The 16,033-nt window shown below is 35.4% G+C and overlaps 1 long non-coding RNA gene across 2 annotated transcripts; it reads left to right on the top strand.

The window, feature by feature from the left end:
- The first annotated feature begins 1,847 nt into the window (after positions 1 to 1,847).
- Positions 1,848 to 4,474, top strand: LOC113282551. 2 transcript variants are annotated; one of them, XR_003327014.1, is made up of 3 exons: positions 1,848 to 2,135; positions 2,657 to 2,749; positions 3,023 to 4,474. It is a non-coding gene; the product is annotated as an uncharacterized LOC113282551 (long non-coding RNA). The 2 variants fall into 2 exon arrangements; XR_003327013.1 differs by lacking the exon at positions 3,023 to 4,474 and having other exon boundaries at positions 2,657 to 2,902.
- Positions 4,475 to 16,033: the final 11,559 nt, after the last annotated feature.

The raw sequence follows: 16,033 nt of genomic DNA, 5'->3' as shown, positions 1-16,033 counted from the left end.
GAAAAATCTTCGGTGTCTCCATCCTTGAAAAGAAAAAGAAGGAATGTGAGGAAGCCAATGGCAGCTCCTTCTAACTCTCAGAAATTCTCTGATGTTCTTGATGAGTTGAAAGAGACAAGAATGGAGATTCGACAAATAAAGGCTTGTGTGTTAAGATCTTTGGAAATTCAGAAGGACCTGGTTCGACATCTTCATCCAAGACGGTTTGTTGGTATTGACTCCTTCCTCCACGAACCTTATGTTCCAATGGCTGTTGACGACAAGGAGTCTGGGAACGATACAGAATATTTCAAAGATATCAATATCTAGAAAGTCTTCTTATGAGAATTTATTTCTTCTATTTTAAGAGGAAGAATTACTAGAGTTTGGAATAGCCATTATTGTGAGTACACATAGCTATGTCTATCGTTTTTTCATCTTTATTTTTTAGGTTTATTTATTTAAATTCTAAAAATTGTTTGGAAGATGATTTTTGCAGTATTAATCTTTATGGTTCTATATATATTGAAATATGTTATGGGATATGTGTGTTTGCGTCTGTGAACTATTATTGTCCCATATGATGTTAAAAGTTATCTTTTATATGTCGATATGCGAGTATTGATACAAGATCGATGAAATTTTGACAAACAAAAGTTAAGCCTATTATGTCAATTATTAATGGAAGATAGGTTAAAATCTTTTGTTTACAAGGATTGTGTCTATTGTATGTCATTGTGCAAATAGTGATGGAAAATAGAATGAATCCTTGTATATGCCGCAGTATTGATCATTCCCTGATCCATATTTTATGTGTATACTGAAATGCTCCATAAGTTTTTCTTGTGTTGAGCATAAAACGATTGAGTTAATCATTCTTTTATGGTGAACTTAGTCGTAGCTCCGTAAACTCTCTTATGTCGAGCATTTCCAACTATATTAATCATAGACTCGTTTGTGATTAATTTGGTTATGAATTCCGATTAAATTAATCATGGGTTCTCTTGTGGTTAGTTTAATTGAGAATTTTGGATATAAAAAATCATTGCTTTATGGTTTTTGGTGTCCAATAAAATCCTTATTTTCTTGTAAAAGTAAGGTCGCTCTTGTTGTTCTCTTGGGAATGAAATCAAATGGGGGAGAGTTCTTTTGAACTTGCGCTTAATTTCCATATCTTTGTCGGGAGTGCGGTTGTGGAATTATTTAGGGGTTATCTTGTATCTTTATAAACTCCTTGATGAATGCATTTATCCTCGGCTTTACGATTGCATCTAAACAAGTTGATATGTACTTTTCTTTGGTCTTGAAGCGTCTTCGCGGAAATTTCATTAGGATCCCGTTTTCGTACCTTTGCCAATTTTATTGACAAAAAGGGGGAGAATTAATATGTAGTTCACACTACAAATACATATGATTTTCGGATCATTATGTAAGGGGGAGTGGTTTTCATGTTGAGACGAAAGTATTGACTAAGGGGGAGTGATACATATCACCATAGTATTTTTATCGAAGTTGTGATATGATAACTTTGATGTTGTGTAATAATATTATGACACTGTATAACAATGATCGTGTGAAAGACTGAAATTTCTCTTCGGGTTTAACTAAACCCGTTAGTCAGACTCTACCCTCAGAGTGCTTAAGACTGACATGTTTTCTAAACATTTTTAGGTGACCTCAGGATTTAAAGTTCGTTCTCCGATTAGAAAATAAAATCTGCCTTAATCTAAAACCATTGGGTGCCTAATAGTTAACCATGCAGCTGTCCACGTTTCAGTGCACGTGTCGATCATTGGACCTGTCAGTGTACATGAGTAATTTTTGTATGTTAGAAAATAAAAAACTTAAATATTAGGGGAACTCAATTTCTCTCTGGTTTTTCTTCTTGCGTTTTCTCCCTCCTGGATATTTTCTTCTCTGGGAATATTTCTTTCTTCTTTTTTTTTTCAAATCCTCTAAGAACAAGATATGAGCTGTGAGAAATGAATGGGTTTTGGCGATTCATTTGAATGATGGTGTTGTATCAGGGAGCATCTTACTTCTTCCTCTCTTGGCTGCCATTGTTTCTTTTTAAGGGAGTACAAGTCTAGGGTTTGATATTCATGAATATGTTAGCTGAAATTGTTAATTCTTGGTGATGAAATTAGCTTAACAAGGTATGAATTTGTTTTAGTTTGATGCTTAAGTAGGCCTTATTTTAGAATTTGGGGGTTTTGCTATAAATTGATCCCATTAGTAAATCCATGAAAGGGGTTGGTGGAAATCAGGGTGAGTTTATGTTGTACACGAACTAATTCATGAATCCATTCACATGAAAATTTGATTTGAGATATTTGAGAATTTAGGATTCATGTTGTGAAATTGGAGATTTTTATGATAAACCATGCTATTTTGTAAATAAATGAGTTGGGTATCTAATAATCATCATGAATTGCTCAGAAATTTATTTGTTTTTTATCATTTTTCATGATGGATTCGTGCTTGGATTTCTTGTATGAATAAACCCTAAAACGTATGTCTTCTATTGTATGCTTATCTTAAATTCCAGCCGTTGGAATGTTATGAATTTTCAGTATGTTGTTCTTCATTCAGTCTTAGAAGTATGGTAAAAATGTGAAGATGATCAGACATAGTTAAGTACCAAAAGCATTAGACTTATCATGACTGCCTTCTGCAGGATTCAAATCCTGAACATCCCACTTGCAATCGAAGTATCTTATTTTCCGTATACCGGATGAAGCTGAATTTTTAGTATGTTGTTTATATATGTGTAAGTAACCTACTGTAAAATTTTTATGAATTTATGATCAATTTAGGTATACTAAAGTATGGGTTTAACGTGCCTGACTTCTGTAAGACAATAATATAAGTCTGTCAAGTTATGATGTGGTTATATTCTTATTGAACCGTTAAAAGCCTGTAATTCTTGAGTATGTTGTGGTAACATAATACATTAGATTACTGTAAAAGTTTCATTATGATCCGGTCAGCATGCATTACGAGTTTGACAGATACAACAGATGATATAGATATGTGCTTGTAGGGTCAATCTACGGAATTGGACTGTACGTGTTTGGAGCTTGAAGTTGTCATGGATGTATTGAAATTTTAATTGGTTTAAATGGTGTTGTATGGATTTTATTTCAACTTAGTGCTCAAGTTTTCAATCATGGTTTCTTATATATGAACCATATGATGTCTTTCTCGACGTCATTGCATGAGTTAACAATTGTTGGTATTCTAGTGTACTCTTTATGGCTCATGGAACATCAACTTGTTTACGAACGACATAATAGTGGGGTTTCCATGAGAATAATTATGAGCACAGTTAGTTAAGAGGACTTGGTAGTTGTACAAATGATAAGCCACTTTTTAGTATTCTCACTCTTGCACACTACCCATACAAATGTTGTGACAGTAAGCATCATCTACTACGAATGGTGAAAGTCATGGTTATCACCATCACTAGATTCATTGTGCATGTTAATACAGTTGCATTTCTACTTGGCTTGGGAAATCTTGCAGTTATCCTTATTGTCTAATATACTCAGGGAATGACTCTTCATTCCTTGTTTGAAGTTATCATTATTACTCACTAGCTTGATCTCCAGGATGTTTGTATAAAATCTACTTGACGCTACTAACGTCCAGAGACTTAGGAACTCGTTTAAATTCGTTAATTTTATTTCGTACACATATTCTTAGTTCCAGACTTGGGGATGGGTGCTCTATCCAACTCTACCTGAATTCTACATTTGGTGTCGTAGGCAGGTACGATTGGAAATGGAGACACTTTCTATTGCTTTCATGTTACTGTTTTATTTTCTAAAGTCACTATGAAGTGCATACACTTGTCACCATTTTGTGATGTAGATAAATTTATGCTTTGGTGAGACAGTTTGTCCAACACGAGCAAGCTTGATCTCTTTGGTGCCACATTTAGTTGTTTCACTAATTAGGTATACATAAACCACTACTAGTTCTTTATTGAATGGTGACTTGCTTAAATTGTATAAGGCCAAGATATGAGATAATATCAATGGACAGTCTTTATTCATTTCACTACCTCAATGGTAACTAACCTTACTTAATGATCTCATCCTATTTAGCTGACACTAATAGGTATTATGATTGTAATAAGCTGGGAACTTGTATCATTAATGATTAACGGAAATGGTTATTAAATTAGGCATTGGAGTTTTGTGGATAACATTTTCTCACCTTGATATTGTAGCCTTCGTTTGTGCTGATAATTGTCGAAAACGATGAAAGTAGTGTAAGGCTACATTTTGTTCTGTACTCTTTAGTTTGTTGTGTTTGAAATGCAATCTATTGTCAATCACTTTTATTAACGGATATCAACTTATTTAGTGGCACATTCTCTACAAGTTTTAAGTTAGGATTTTGACCTTGTTTGTTACAGGCGTTTATGTAGAATGTCTGTGCATAGAAACTGGTCATAGATATATATGAGCTATCAACTGATTTCTTCTTTAATCAGGGTTGCACTGAATTTGTAAGCTTAACGCTTGTCAGTACGGTGGGGTTCGAGTACTTAGCAGATTTTTGTTATTTGAAATGAACTAAATAGGAAACACGGGAAGGTGATCATTGCCCGGTCATTCAGCTTAATCTATTGGTTGTCATTGAGGCCGCCGTGAGTAGATAAATGTGCTATTTAAATAGATTTGCTTTTCATTATGGTATGATATTCACATCAGTCTATGAGTCTTACATTGTGTACTAAATTTATTTCTATTTCTTCGGAACCCCCTTTGTCGTGATTTTTACACATGCTAGCATGTCTTATTACTATATGTTTGGACATATCTGTACTTTTCGGCAGTTAACGGAGTAGTGTTCCACTCTTATATTATTATGTATACTTCAAGTGGAATAAGTTTACTTGATATTTAAAAGAGATAATTGCTACTATTGACGGTAGTTCATATTATCTAAATTAAAGAATGACAAACTACGGTCGTGTTTGATCCCTTCGAGCAACGGAGAGGGTACGTAGGCAGCCGCTATGCGGTTCAGCACAATTCAGCACAACTATGCAAGGTTGTTCATATCATTTGAAGTGTTGGTTGCTGCTTGGCAGTTCATACCATCTATTCGGAGATGATTACAACCTAGAAGTTTATAAAAAAATTTGGTAGAGGTAGTTGCAGTATTGGCTGTTCATACTACCTAATAATGAGATGATTGTTACTTCTTCGAGATAATTCATACCATTTCATAGCCATACAGTCCGTTAGACAAGAGATGATTATTACCATTCAAGGTAATTCATATCATCTTTCTCGGCTAGTGAGTTAGGCAATGGTGATTATCATGCGAGGTAACTTATATCATCTGAAAAGGGATGGTTACTGCAAGGCAGTTCATACCATCTACTAGGCCACAATTGGCACCCCCACTACATCTGGATCACCCGTCTGATGCGGTGTGTGTTGTCAGGCCCATTGGGGCACCCCACCACCTCAGTGGATACCAGGAAGACTGTTGGCACAGGCCGATGGTGGCTGGTAACCAGAACTACCCTGACATTGGCACTGGTCGTTCCTCACCCGTCTGATGCGATATGTGTTGTCAGGCCCACTGGGCACCCCCACCACCTCGGTGGCTACCCGGAAGACCATTGGCACAGGTCGATGGTGACTGGTATCCAGAATTACTCTGACAATTCTGACATTTACTTGACCCTTAATTGAATTGGTCCGAAATTTTGAAAGTCTAGTTTCTTGAGTGGCGTATCAGAGAGTCGGAGCGGGCAAGCGGGTCGTAACCCAACCCATTGGAAGCAAAATTCTCTGGTCTGCTACAAATTGAGAGCTTTTGTTTTCTCATTGTTATGGTTACGGAACTTCAACAACTATAATGCCGAAATGAACATCTAAGGGATCGGGAGTACTTGGAAAAGACAAAGTTTTCAAGTAACGTTGAAGCACCAAGGAGATCAAGCATATGGACGAGAAGCTACAAAGTTTTATTTATTTTGTAATCCTTATGTATTGATAGTTTTGTCATTAAAATTGACAAAGGGGGAGATTGTTAGGGCATTGCTCGGTCGAACTCGCATGTGTTGCTATCTCAAGCATGTTTGTCATTATTGGTGATCAAAACTATATGTATTGATTTCTAGTATACTTATGACTAAGTCTAGGTCTAAGATAGTTAGGAATAGTTGAGCTCCAGACTCCATGGCGATTATCTTGCAAAGACGAAGAACTACTCAAGGAACCAGTGGAACTTCATCCGACCAAAAGGTATATGGAGACTTGAACTCATCTTGTCACTCAAAAGTCTATCTACTCTATCTCCTACTCTTGATACAAAAGTCGTATAAGTATGATAGTTTTCATACATACACATTTGCTATTTCGAGCCGAGTTTACTCGCCTATCTTTTTCTCGAAATACGTGTTGGTAAGCTTTTGATTTAACCATCTTCATATTTACCCGTGATGAAAGTCATGATGACGTTTCAATCTTGAAAATAGCTTTGATGATGATAGTCGATTCTTTATGTCTAACGACTGTTATAACATTATAGAAGAATGTTTCAATGATTGAAATGTAGAGTTGAGAATATGTAACCACCTACGGATGTAAGCATATAGTGTGTTCGCACATTAGTGTATAAATGCATGTGCCGGAAACCAAGTGTGTGCATATGTGTGCATGCGGTATTGGTGAAGGAGACAGGTTGGGTACGCGTACCCGTACGCGTACTGGAGGAAATTCACGTCTGTGAAATTCACGTCTTAGGTACGCGTACCAGTAAGCGTACTGGCGGAACTTTTTCACCCGAAAAAGTCTGCTGAGTTTGGAAACTAAAACCAACTCAAAATCCGGTAGCTAAGGTACGCATACCCGTACGCGTACCCAAACTAGTTATTTCTCAAATCGGTAGTTCATGGACTTAAAACAATAAATTATAAGGAATGCAATCTTTGCAAACCGTGGGTATATTGTTCATGAATTGATTCAAATGAATCAAACCGATTTTGTTTCAATTGTGTTTATGTATAAAGACCTAAGGTATTGAACAACTCTTGAACTAGTTTTTATGAGTCATTTGAACTAGTTATGAGAAAGATGAATACGGTTAATATGAAAGCACTCATATGGATAACCATTGGTAAACCATTTGTGAACCAACCAATGTACACGTTTAGGTACGGTTACTCAAACCTAAATGAAAGTTACCTTGGTAACAAAGTATTCAATAATCACCGTTAGATGAAAAACCTGATTTATCCAAGCTAATATCTTTCAACCGTTAGATCGAAACTTACCTTGGTACGGTTACTCAAACCTAAATGAATACATTTTATTTGTGTGTGACAAGATAAGTTTCGATCTAACGGTTGAAAGATATTAGCTTGGATAAATCAGGTTTTTCATCTAACGGTGATTATTGAATACTTTGTTACCAAGGTAACTTAGATTGCAAACCCTGATTTGAAAACTATATAAGGAGACGTCTAGCAACTGTGCAAAACTAATCCCCACACCTCTTGTGTGATACTAGTTGGTTTGCTAGAGTCGATTCTCCTTTAATCGTAGGTTTCTTCTCTAGTAGTTGAGCGATCTGATCTTGCCATTTTTTATCGTGCGAGTTCAATTGAATAATTGACTTGAGATTATATCTCCGATGGGGCAAGATAAAAAGAAATCACAAACATCTTCGTCTCATCGTTTGTGATTCCGCAATATCTAGTTTCGCTACCATACGATTTTGATTATTATGAGGTGATTGATAATACTAGGTTGTTCTTCGGAAATATAATTCCGGTTTATCAATTGGTTCTTGTTCACCTTGATTTTTATCAAAAGACAGAACAAAACTTTTAGGTTTATCTGTGGGAGACAGATTTATCTATCCTTGTAGACTTTTCTGTGTGATACAAATTTGTTTATTAAAGTCTTCGACTTTGGGTCGTAGCAACTCTTGGTTGTGGGTGAGATCAGCTAAGGGAATCAAGTGCGTAGTATCCTGCTGGGATCAGAGACGTAAGGAGCACAACTGTACCTTGAATCAATGTGAGATTGATTAGGGTTCAACTACAGTCCAGACCGAAGTTAGTTTGTAGTAGGCTAGTGTATGTAGCGGCTTAATACAGTGTGGTGTTCAATTTGGACTAGGTCTCGGGGTTTTTCTGCATTTGCGGTTTCCTCGTTAACAAAATTTCTCGTGTCTGTGTTATTTTTATTCCGCATTATATTTTGTTATATAATTGAAATATCACAGGTTGTGCATTGTATCGATCAATAGTGAAATCCAACCTTTGGTTGTTGATTGGATATTGATTGATCCTTGTATATTGGTCTTTGGAACTATCCAAGTTTATCTCTCTTGTATTTAATCGATACTCGCAGATTGCTTGAGTAAGATTTATATCAAAAGATTGAGATATTAACTCCTTGATATACTTTTTATTAATATTGAGTTTGACTGTCTAGTTGATTCTCTTAAAAGTATATTCGAGTTAGTCCATACATATTGTTAATCGAAATATTGGGTGAGGTTGTTAGACCCCCGCATTTTCAAAAGAAACCAGATAAAACATTATAAGCACTTTACAGAGAATTTTCCCTTCGTATCTGGTAACCAAATTAGAGTGTCAGAGCCAATTGCAGGTATAGATATAGCCAGGATTTTAACTGCAGAATCATGAGCAAACAGATAGTGAACCAAATGCACATTCCAGTCTCTAGTTCCATGTAAAAACATATCATAGACATAAATATGACACTGTATTAATTAAACCTTCAGCTGGTAAAGGTGGATGGTCTAAACCAATAACCCAACAATGTAGCCAAATTTTAACTTTAGTTCCATATCTCACAACCCAAAAACTATTCCTTTTTATGACATTTATGCACCTGTAAATGCCTCTCCAAATCCAAGAACAATTTTCATTAAGTTTTTGAAAATGAAGAATACTACCATTATAAAAATACTTAGCACTCAGAACTTGCACTCATAATTCATCCTACTCATTAATAATTTTCCAAACCAGCTTACAGATAAGAGCAGTGTTGAAAGTTTCTAGATTCCTAAAACCTAAAAACTAAACCTCCTAGTTCTTTAGGAATATTCATACTATCCCAATTAATGAATTTTATACCTTTACCAACCTTATGTCCCCACCAAAAGTTTCTTTGTAGAGAATCAAGCTTACTAATCAAAGTAGTTGGGATTTTAAAGCAACCCATTTGATAAGTGGGTAGAGAATTTAGAACTGACTTAATAAGGGTAGATCTACCTGCTTGATTAAGAGTAGTACCAATATAATTTTTAAGTCTAGCTTCAAAGGATTGCACAATTGGATCAAAAGAGTTAACCTTAGAGTGACCAAGAAGTAAAGGAGCTCCAAGATATTTTTCAGAATCAGACACTAAAGACATATTAAGAGCCTGTGCAAGACAAGTACAATCATTAGGACTGAGATTGTTACTAAAATACACACAAGATTTATCAAAGTTAAGTATTTGACCTGAGAGTTTACCAAATTCCCGCAAAATGTGTAATATATAATCAACATGTTGCATATTAGCCTGACCAACTATAAGGATATCATCAGCAAAAAGTAAATGAGATATTGGGGGAGCTTTCCTAGAGACTTTAATGCCAGTGATAGACCTATTAGACTCAGCAACTAACAAAGATCTAGATAAATATTTCATGGCTAGGATAAAAAGATAAGGGTACAGAGGGTCCCCTTGTCTAACACCTCTAGTTGGTTCAAATTGATCACGGGGAGAGCCATTGAGAAGCACATTAATACTAGTGGTAGAGACACATTGCATTATAATATTACAAAAATCCTTATTGAAACCAAAGATATAAAGGACTTTAATCAAAAATTTCCACTCAAGTCTGTCAAAAGCTTTTGAAAAATCCAATTTAAGAGTCATTGTACCACTGAAACCTTCTTTATGTTTCATAGAGTGAATCACTTCATGTGTAATAATAATATTGTCATGAATAACTCTCCCTGGAAAAAAAACAGCTTGATAAAGTGAGATTAACTTCTTAAGAAAGGGTCTTATTCTATTTGCTAGAATTTTAGACACAAATTTATAAGAAACATTACATAGGACAATTGATCTAAATTCAAAAGGATCTTTAGGGCTTTTACACTTAGGAATAAGAGTAATGTAAGTCATATTTAGACTTCTTGGCATATGGTCACTATAGAAAAATCTTTGTATAATATCAATGATATCCTTACCAACAAGTTGCCATTGTGTTTGGTAAAAACCTGCTTGAAATCCATCAGGTCCAGGGAAACTCGAAGCAGGCATATGTTTAACAACATTCTCAATGCTCATTAGGAACAACAGTCAAAACAATATTATCAGCATCAGAAATAATTCTAGGTAAAATATCAAAAGCATCATTAGGTATAACAGGATTAGAAGTACAATCCACATCATTAAAATGATTAGTAATAAGAGTAATAATATCTTCCTTATCCCTGAGCCAATTACCATTAGCATCACAAAGAGCATTTATATTGTTAGTATGCAATATTTTATTGACTATAGAGTGGAAATACCTAGTATTATTATCCATTTCAAAAACAGAATTATCCCTAGATTTTTCCTTATAGAATTCAGATTGAATTTTATAACATTTTTCTAGATCACTAACAATAGACTTAACTCTAGCATGCTGACTAGCAGAACTAATATCATTTTGAGCAGATTTTAATTCCTTATGTAACTTATTAATGTTCATTTGAATATCACCAAACTTCATTCTATTCCATTGAGATAAGGTCATTTTAGCATTATGTTGCTTTTGATTTAACTTGTGAGTATGACTACCATGAGTCTCTAAATTCCAAGATCTCTCTAGATTATGCTTAAAATTTTCATGTTCTATCCAAAATTCTAAAAAACTTGAAAGGTCTCCATAAATGTTTAGGAATAGGATCAGTAATTAGCAAAACAGGGCAATGATCAGAAGCAATAAAATTTAAATGTAAAAGCTTAGCAGTGGAGAAATTTAAGAACCAATCATTATTGTTAAGAGCCATATCAAGTCTAGCTTTCCTGGTCCCCGTTGCATAGGAGTTACTAGTCCAAGTGTAATCCCTGCGTTAATAACTAATATCCAACAATACAACATCATTAACTATGTTTTGAACCCAATTATCAGAGTTATTATTATTCCTATCCAAATGAAAGTTTAGATCCCCTAGGATTAAACAAGGTTGTTGGAAATCTCTACTAAACTCAGTCAAAAAGTTTCATTGGGTTTTCTTAGGCTCTGTATAAGTTGAGCCATGCATGAAGGATGTAAGGACTTGAGGTTTACTTGGATCAAGTTTAATGAGAGCATGAATAATATTATTTTCGAGACCAATTATCTCAACATCAATTCCATCTTTCCACATGAGGATCAAACCTCCATCTTTGCATATTTAGGATAGTGAGCTGATTAAGCAACTGAGATCATTTTAACTTCATCTATTTTAGTTTTACAAAGAAAAATGAAGTCAGGTTTTTGAGTATGAACCAAGTTTTGAAATTGTTGCTTAGTAAATGATAATATATTAATTGTGGTTGTTGTAGTAGTAAATATTCGAACTCTAAGACTTGTTAAGATTAATTTTAAAAGAATAAAATAGAGATTTACTGGGTCTAGGATTCGGCCAAACTCATATCAATAGGTTCAATTATTCATTCTCAAACAATTATCGCTCGACAAATAAAACAACATCGACTCTTATTCTTGCCAAGGTAGATTCTCCAAACATTAATTATAAATCGTAAGCATGGGACATCAAACATCTAAGCAAGCATGACCCATCTAATAAAATAATAACTAATTTTTTCAAATCATAATTCTATTTTAATTAAGTTCAAAAGTCAAATAGAAAATAAAACAAATTCACCCAAGTATGAAGTCCGGCTTCCTCCGTCGACCCAGTGTTGGGATTTAGCTCCACATGGTGAAAACACTCTCAAAATAATATTTCATTGCTCAAAAAGGTGTTTACAAGGAGAAAATGTATAAAACAGGGATTTTGTAACAGTTATAATTGTTACAGATACAACAATAAACTGTTACTGACGTTGTAGCTTCTACGACTGTCACTATGTGTCGCAACCACTGTAGATATACGACCCACGGCTGAATGTCGTTGTCACTGTTGGAAAATGACTGTCTTTGCCAGTCTGTTCTTCGTTCTTCACTGTTTTTCTGTTGCTGCTGCAGATTTCTCTGCAGCAATTCTATCGACTCTGTAGCCTCCCCCAATCACTCCATGCCCCTGCCTTCGACTCCAGAAACTTATTTATACCTCTTCCGACCAAGAAAACTTCTCATTAATCCAAAATATCTTTTCATTACTCGGCAGCAAACACAAAATATTCTCGGAATATTTTCATCCATTTTTACGTAATTGTTTCCTTTTTTATCACCAGAACACGTCACCATCTCTTCTAATTAGATAGAGAAAAATTCTCGACATAATGACCCTTGAAAATCTCCAAAAATAAGCAGAAGTTAACCACAAAATACTCGGTATGTTTTCTTCCCCTGTTTGACGAGATTAAACCCAAATCTTCCTTATCTACTCACACGCGTGTTCTGAGATGGAATTCCTTGTTTAACTTGGTTTGATTGGTCGAATCTTGTAGAATGAAGAAGAAAATATTCTCCCATGCAATACGTATCATCCAAAAATCTCGTGATAATCTCCCATGCATCAACTACCCTGATTTCGTCTGCCCAACGATGTAGCCCAAATTTACCAGTTCTGGTGGACTTACCAGTCCTGTTTGGGTCTAATAAAGCTATCACAAAGAAATTAGCGACTGAATCTCTCCCTAGAATGCCCAAAAATCAAACCCTAAATTCTGTTCTTCACTGTCATATTTTCCCGCCAAAACTGTTCTTGCTATTTCCATCAATCGTTGATTATCCAACCAAATGTAACTGAAACAAAGCACATTAGCACCTCTTTTTAGGCCCTAGGAACAAACCCATTTGATTTCAACGCTTTAGTCTCTTCCTAACGCCTTCAAATCTTCAACCCTAATTCTGCAGCCATTTTCCCGCTAAAATTCAAAATTCAGACGAAGAAGATGACTGCCCCTTATCCAGATCCAGTGTCCGTTTAGCAATTTTGGGTATATTTAGTAATTCTTGGGGTGCGAATAGTAATTGGGTTACCCCTTAGTAATTGAGGTGCCCCTTAACCAGCGATGAGAGTCCGAATAACACGCGTCCTCCGGGGTACAAAAACCACTTCTCGAGCAACTTTCTCCATAAGAGCTTATTTCACAAAAACACCTACAAACAATTTTATTAGTGATAAAATGAGCCACAGCTAATGTATTTATGGGTGAAAATGTGTCGCACTTTCGTGCTCATCAAATTCCCCCACACTTATATTTTGCTAGTCCTCGAGCAAAACAGAAAACTGACCCGCTACACAGCTGGTCATATAATAAGAGACATAGAGAGACCCGCTACACAACTGGTCATAATTTTTTTTTATTTTTTTTAAAGACCCGCTACACAGCTGGTCATAACATGCAAGAAAATAGAATTGACCCGCTACACAGCTGGTCATATAAGAAGATAGAGAGAGAGACCCGCTACACAGCTGGTCATATAAATTATATATATATATATATATTTTATATTTTTTTTTAAATGATGAGGAACAAACGAAAAGACCCGTTACACAGCTGGTCATAAATTATTATTATTATTATTATTATTATTATTTTCGAGACCGAGATCCGCTACACAGCTGGTCATAATATGCAAGAAAATTCCTGAAACAGTAAGGTAAAAAGTTAAACACTCCCCCACACTTAAACATTACATTGTCTTCAATGTAATTGAGTCATCCAACGCAAAACTTAAGATGGGAAATTCTAAATTGCAAAAAAAATAAACAAATAAAAAAAAAATTATACCTACTGGAGTATACAAAAAGGATCCCCATACATTAATAACCTGAAAATTTGGGGATCGACCCAAAATACAATATTTACAAATGACATCTTCACACTTATGTTATAAAGATGCGGAGACACAGAAACTATCAAAAACAGAGACTTACCTCCAAACCAAGTTTTTACAACACAAGGAAGTGCGTAAAGAACAATATTTGGGGATTCTATTGAGACTGGGGAATTATCAATTGACTCATGCACTGTATCAGGAATAGGCAATTCCTCTGGGTATTTAGATGCAAAGTACTCCAATAAAATTTTAGAAGCACACAATTCTAACCCTAAATTAGGTAATTTTTGGAAGTCTAGGGGTCTAGAAACAACCTGTAAGTCGGGTGAATGCTTTTGCGAGATAGATTCATCTAAAGAATTAAACAAATCCTCTGCACAAATCATCCACAGGGTCATCTATATATTCAGTATGGGACAGAGAGTCACTACATGATTCATCATCATCATCAGCAGCAGCAAATAATCTTTGACATTCAAGAACTCTCAATCTTTGTTCCAAACTAGGTGGTGTGTGTTTATAATACTTCTCGTATATCTCTAAAGGAGATTCTTCACTTACCGCATGTGGATCAAAAACTCCATACCGTTGCCTATGCATGTATTCACCAAGCGTCATCGCAGATGAGGTTTCCTGATAATTTGAATTTCTACGCATATATTCCGCCAGCGTCATCGTAGATGACGTCTCCTCAGAAGAAGTCATCATCCTCAAAAAGTCCCTGAAAACAAATACAAAAAGAAACGCATAAAAAGGAAAAAAAGAAAATCTAAAATGAAATTAAAATACTGTACAAAATTAAAAAATAAAAAATAAACCTAAAAATTAATCCAATAAAATGAAATTCCCGCCTGTCACGCGGGTGACCCGGGTTAGATCCCCGGCAGCGGCGCCAAAATGATAATATTTTGATTGTGGTTGTTGTAGTAGTAAAGATTCGAACTCTAAGACTTGTTAAGATTAATTTTAAAGGAATAAAATAGAGAGTTACTGGGTCTAGGATTCGGCCAAACTCATATCAATAGGTTCAATTATTCATTCTCAAACAATTATCGCTCGACAAATAAAACAACATCGACTCTTATTCTTGCCAAGGTAGATTCTCCAAACATTAATTATAAATCGTAAGCATGGGACATCAAACATCTAAGCAAGCATGACCCATCTAATAAAATAATAACTAATTTTTTCAAATCATAATTCTATTTTAATTAAGTTCAAAAGTCAAATAGAAAATAAAACAAATTCACCCAAGTATGAAGTCCGGCTTCCTCCGTCGACCCAGTGTTGGGATTTAGCTCCACATGGTGAAAACACTCTCAAAATAATATTTCATTGCTCAAAAAGGTGTTTACAAGGAGAAAATGTATAAAACAGGGCTTTTGTAACAGTTATAATTGTTACAAATACAACAATAAACTGTTACTGACGTTGTAGCTTCTACGACTGTCACTATGTGTCGCAACCACTGTAGATATACGACCCACGGCTGAGTGTCGTTGTCACTGTTGGAAAATGACTGTCTTTGCCAGTCTGTTCTTCGTTCTTCACTATTTTTCTGTTGCTGCTGCAGATTTCTCTGCAGCAATTCTATCGACTCTGTAGCCTCCCCCAATCACTCCATGCCCCTGCCTTCGACTCCAGAAACTTATTTATACCTCTTCCGACCAAGAAAACTTCTCATTAATCCAAAATATCTTTTCATTACTCGGCAGCAAACACAAAATATTCTCGGAATATTTTCATCCATCTTTACGTAATTGTTTCCTTTTTTATCACCAGAACACGTCACCATCTCTTCTAATTAGATAGAGAAAAATTCTCGACATAATGACCCTTGAAAATCTCCAAAAATAAGCAGAAGTTAACCACAAAATACTCGATATGTTTTCTTCCCCTGTTCTTCGTTCTTCACTGTTTTTCTGTTGCTGCTGCAGATTTCTCTGCAGCAATTCTATCGACTCTGTAGCCTCCCCCAATCACTCCATGCCCCTGCCTTCGACTCCAGAAACTTATTTATACCTCTTCCGACCAAGAAAACTTCTCATTA

Source organism: Papaver somniferum, chromosome 5, assembly GCF_003573695.1.
Source record: "Papaver somniferum cultivar HN1 chromosome 5, ASM357369v1, whole genome shotgun sequence".
In the NCBI taxonomy this organism is placed as follows: Eukaryota; Viridiplantae; Streptophyta; class Magnoliopsida; order Ranunculales; family Papaveraceae; genus Papaver; species Papaver somniferum.
The sequence above is the reverse complement of the archived record's forward strand: the minus strand, read 5'-3'. Positions and strand labels throughout refer to the sequence as shown.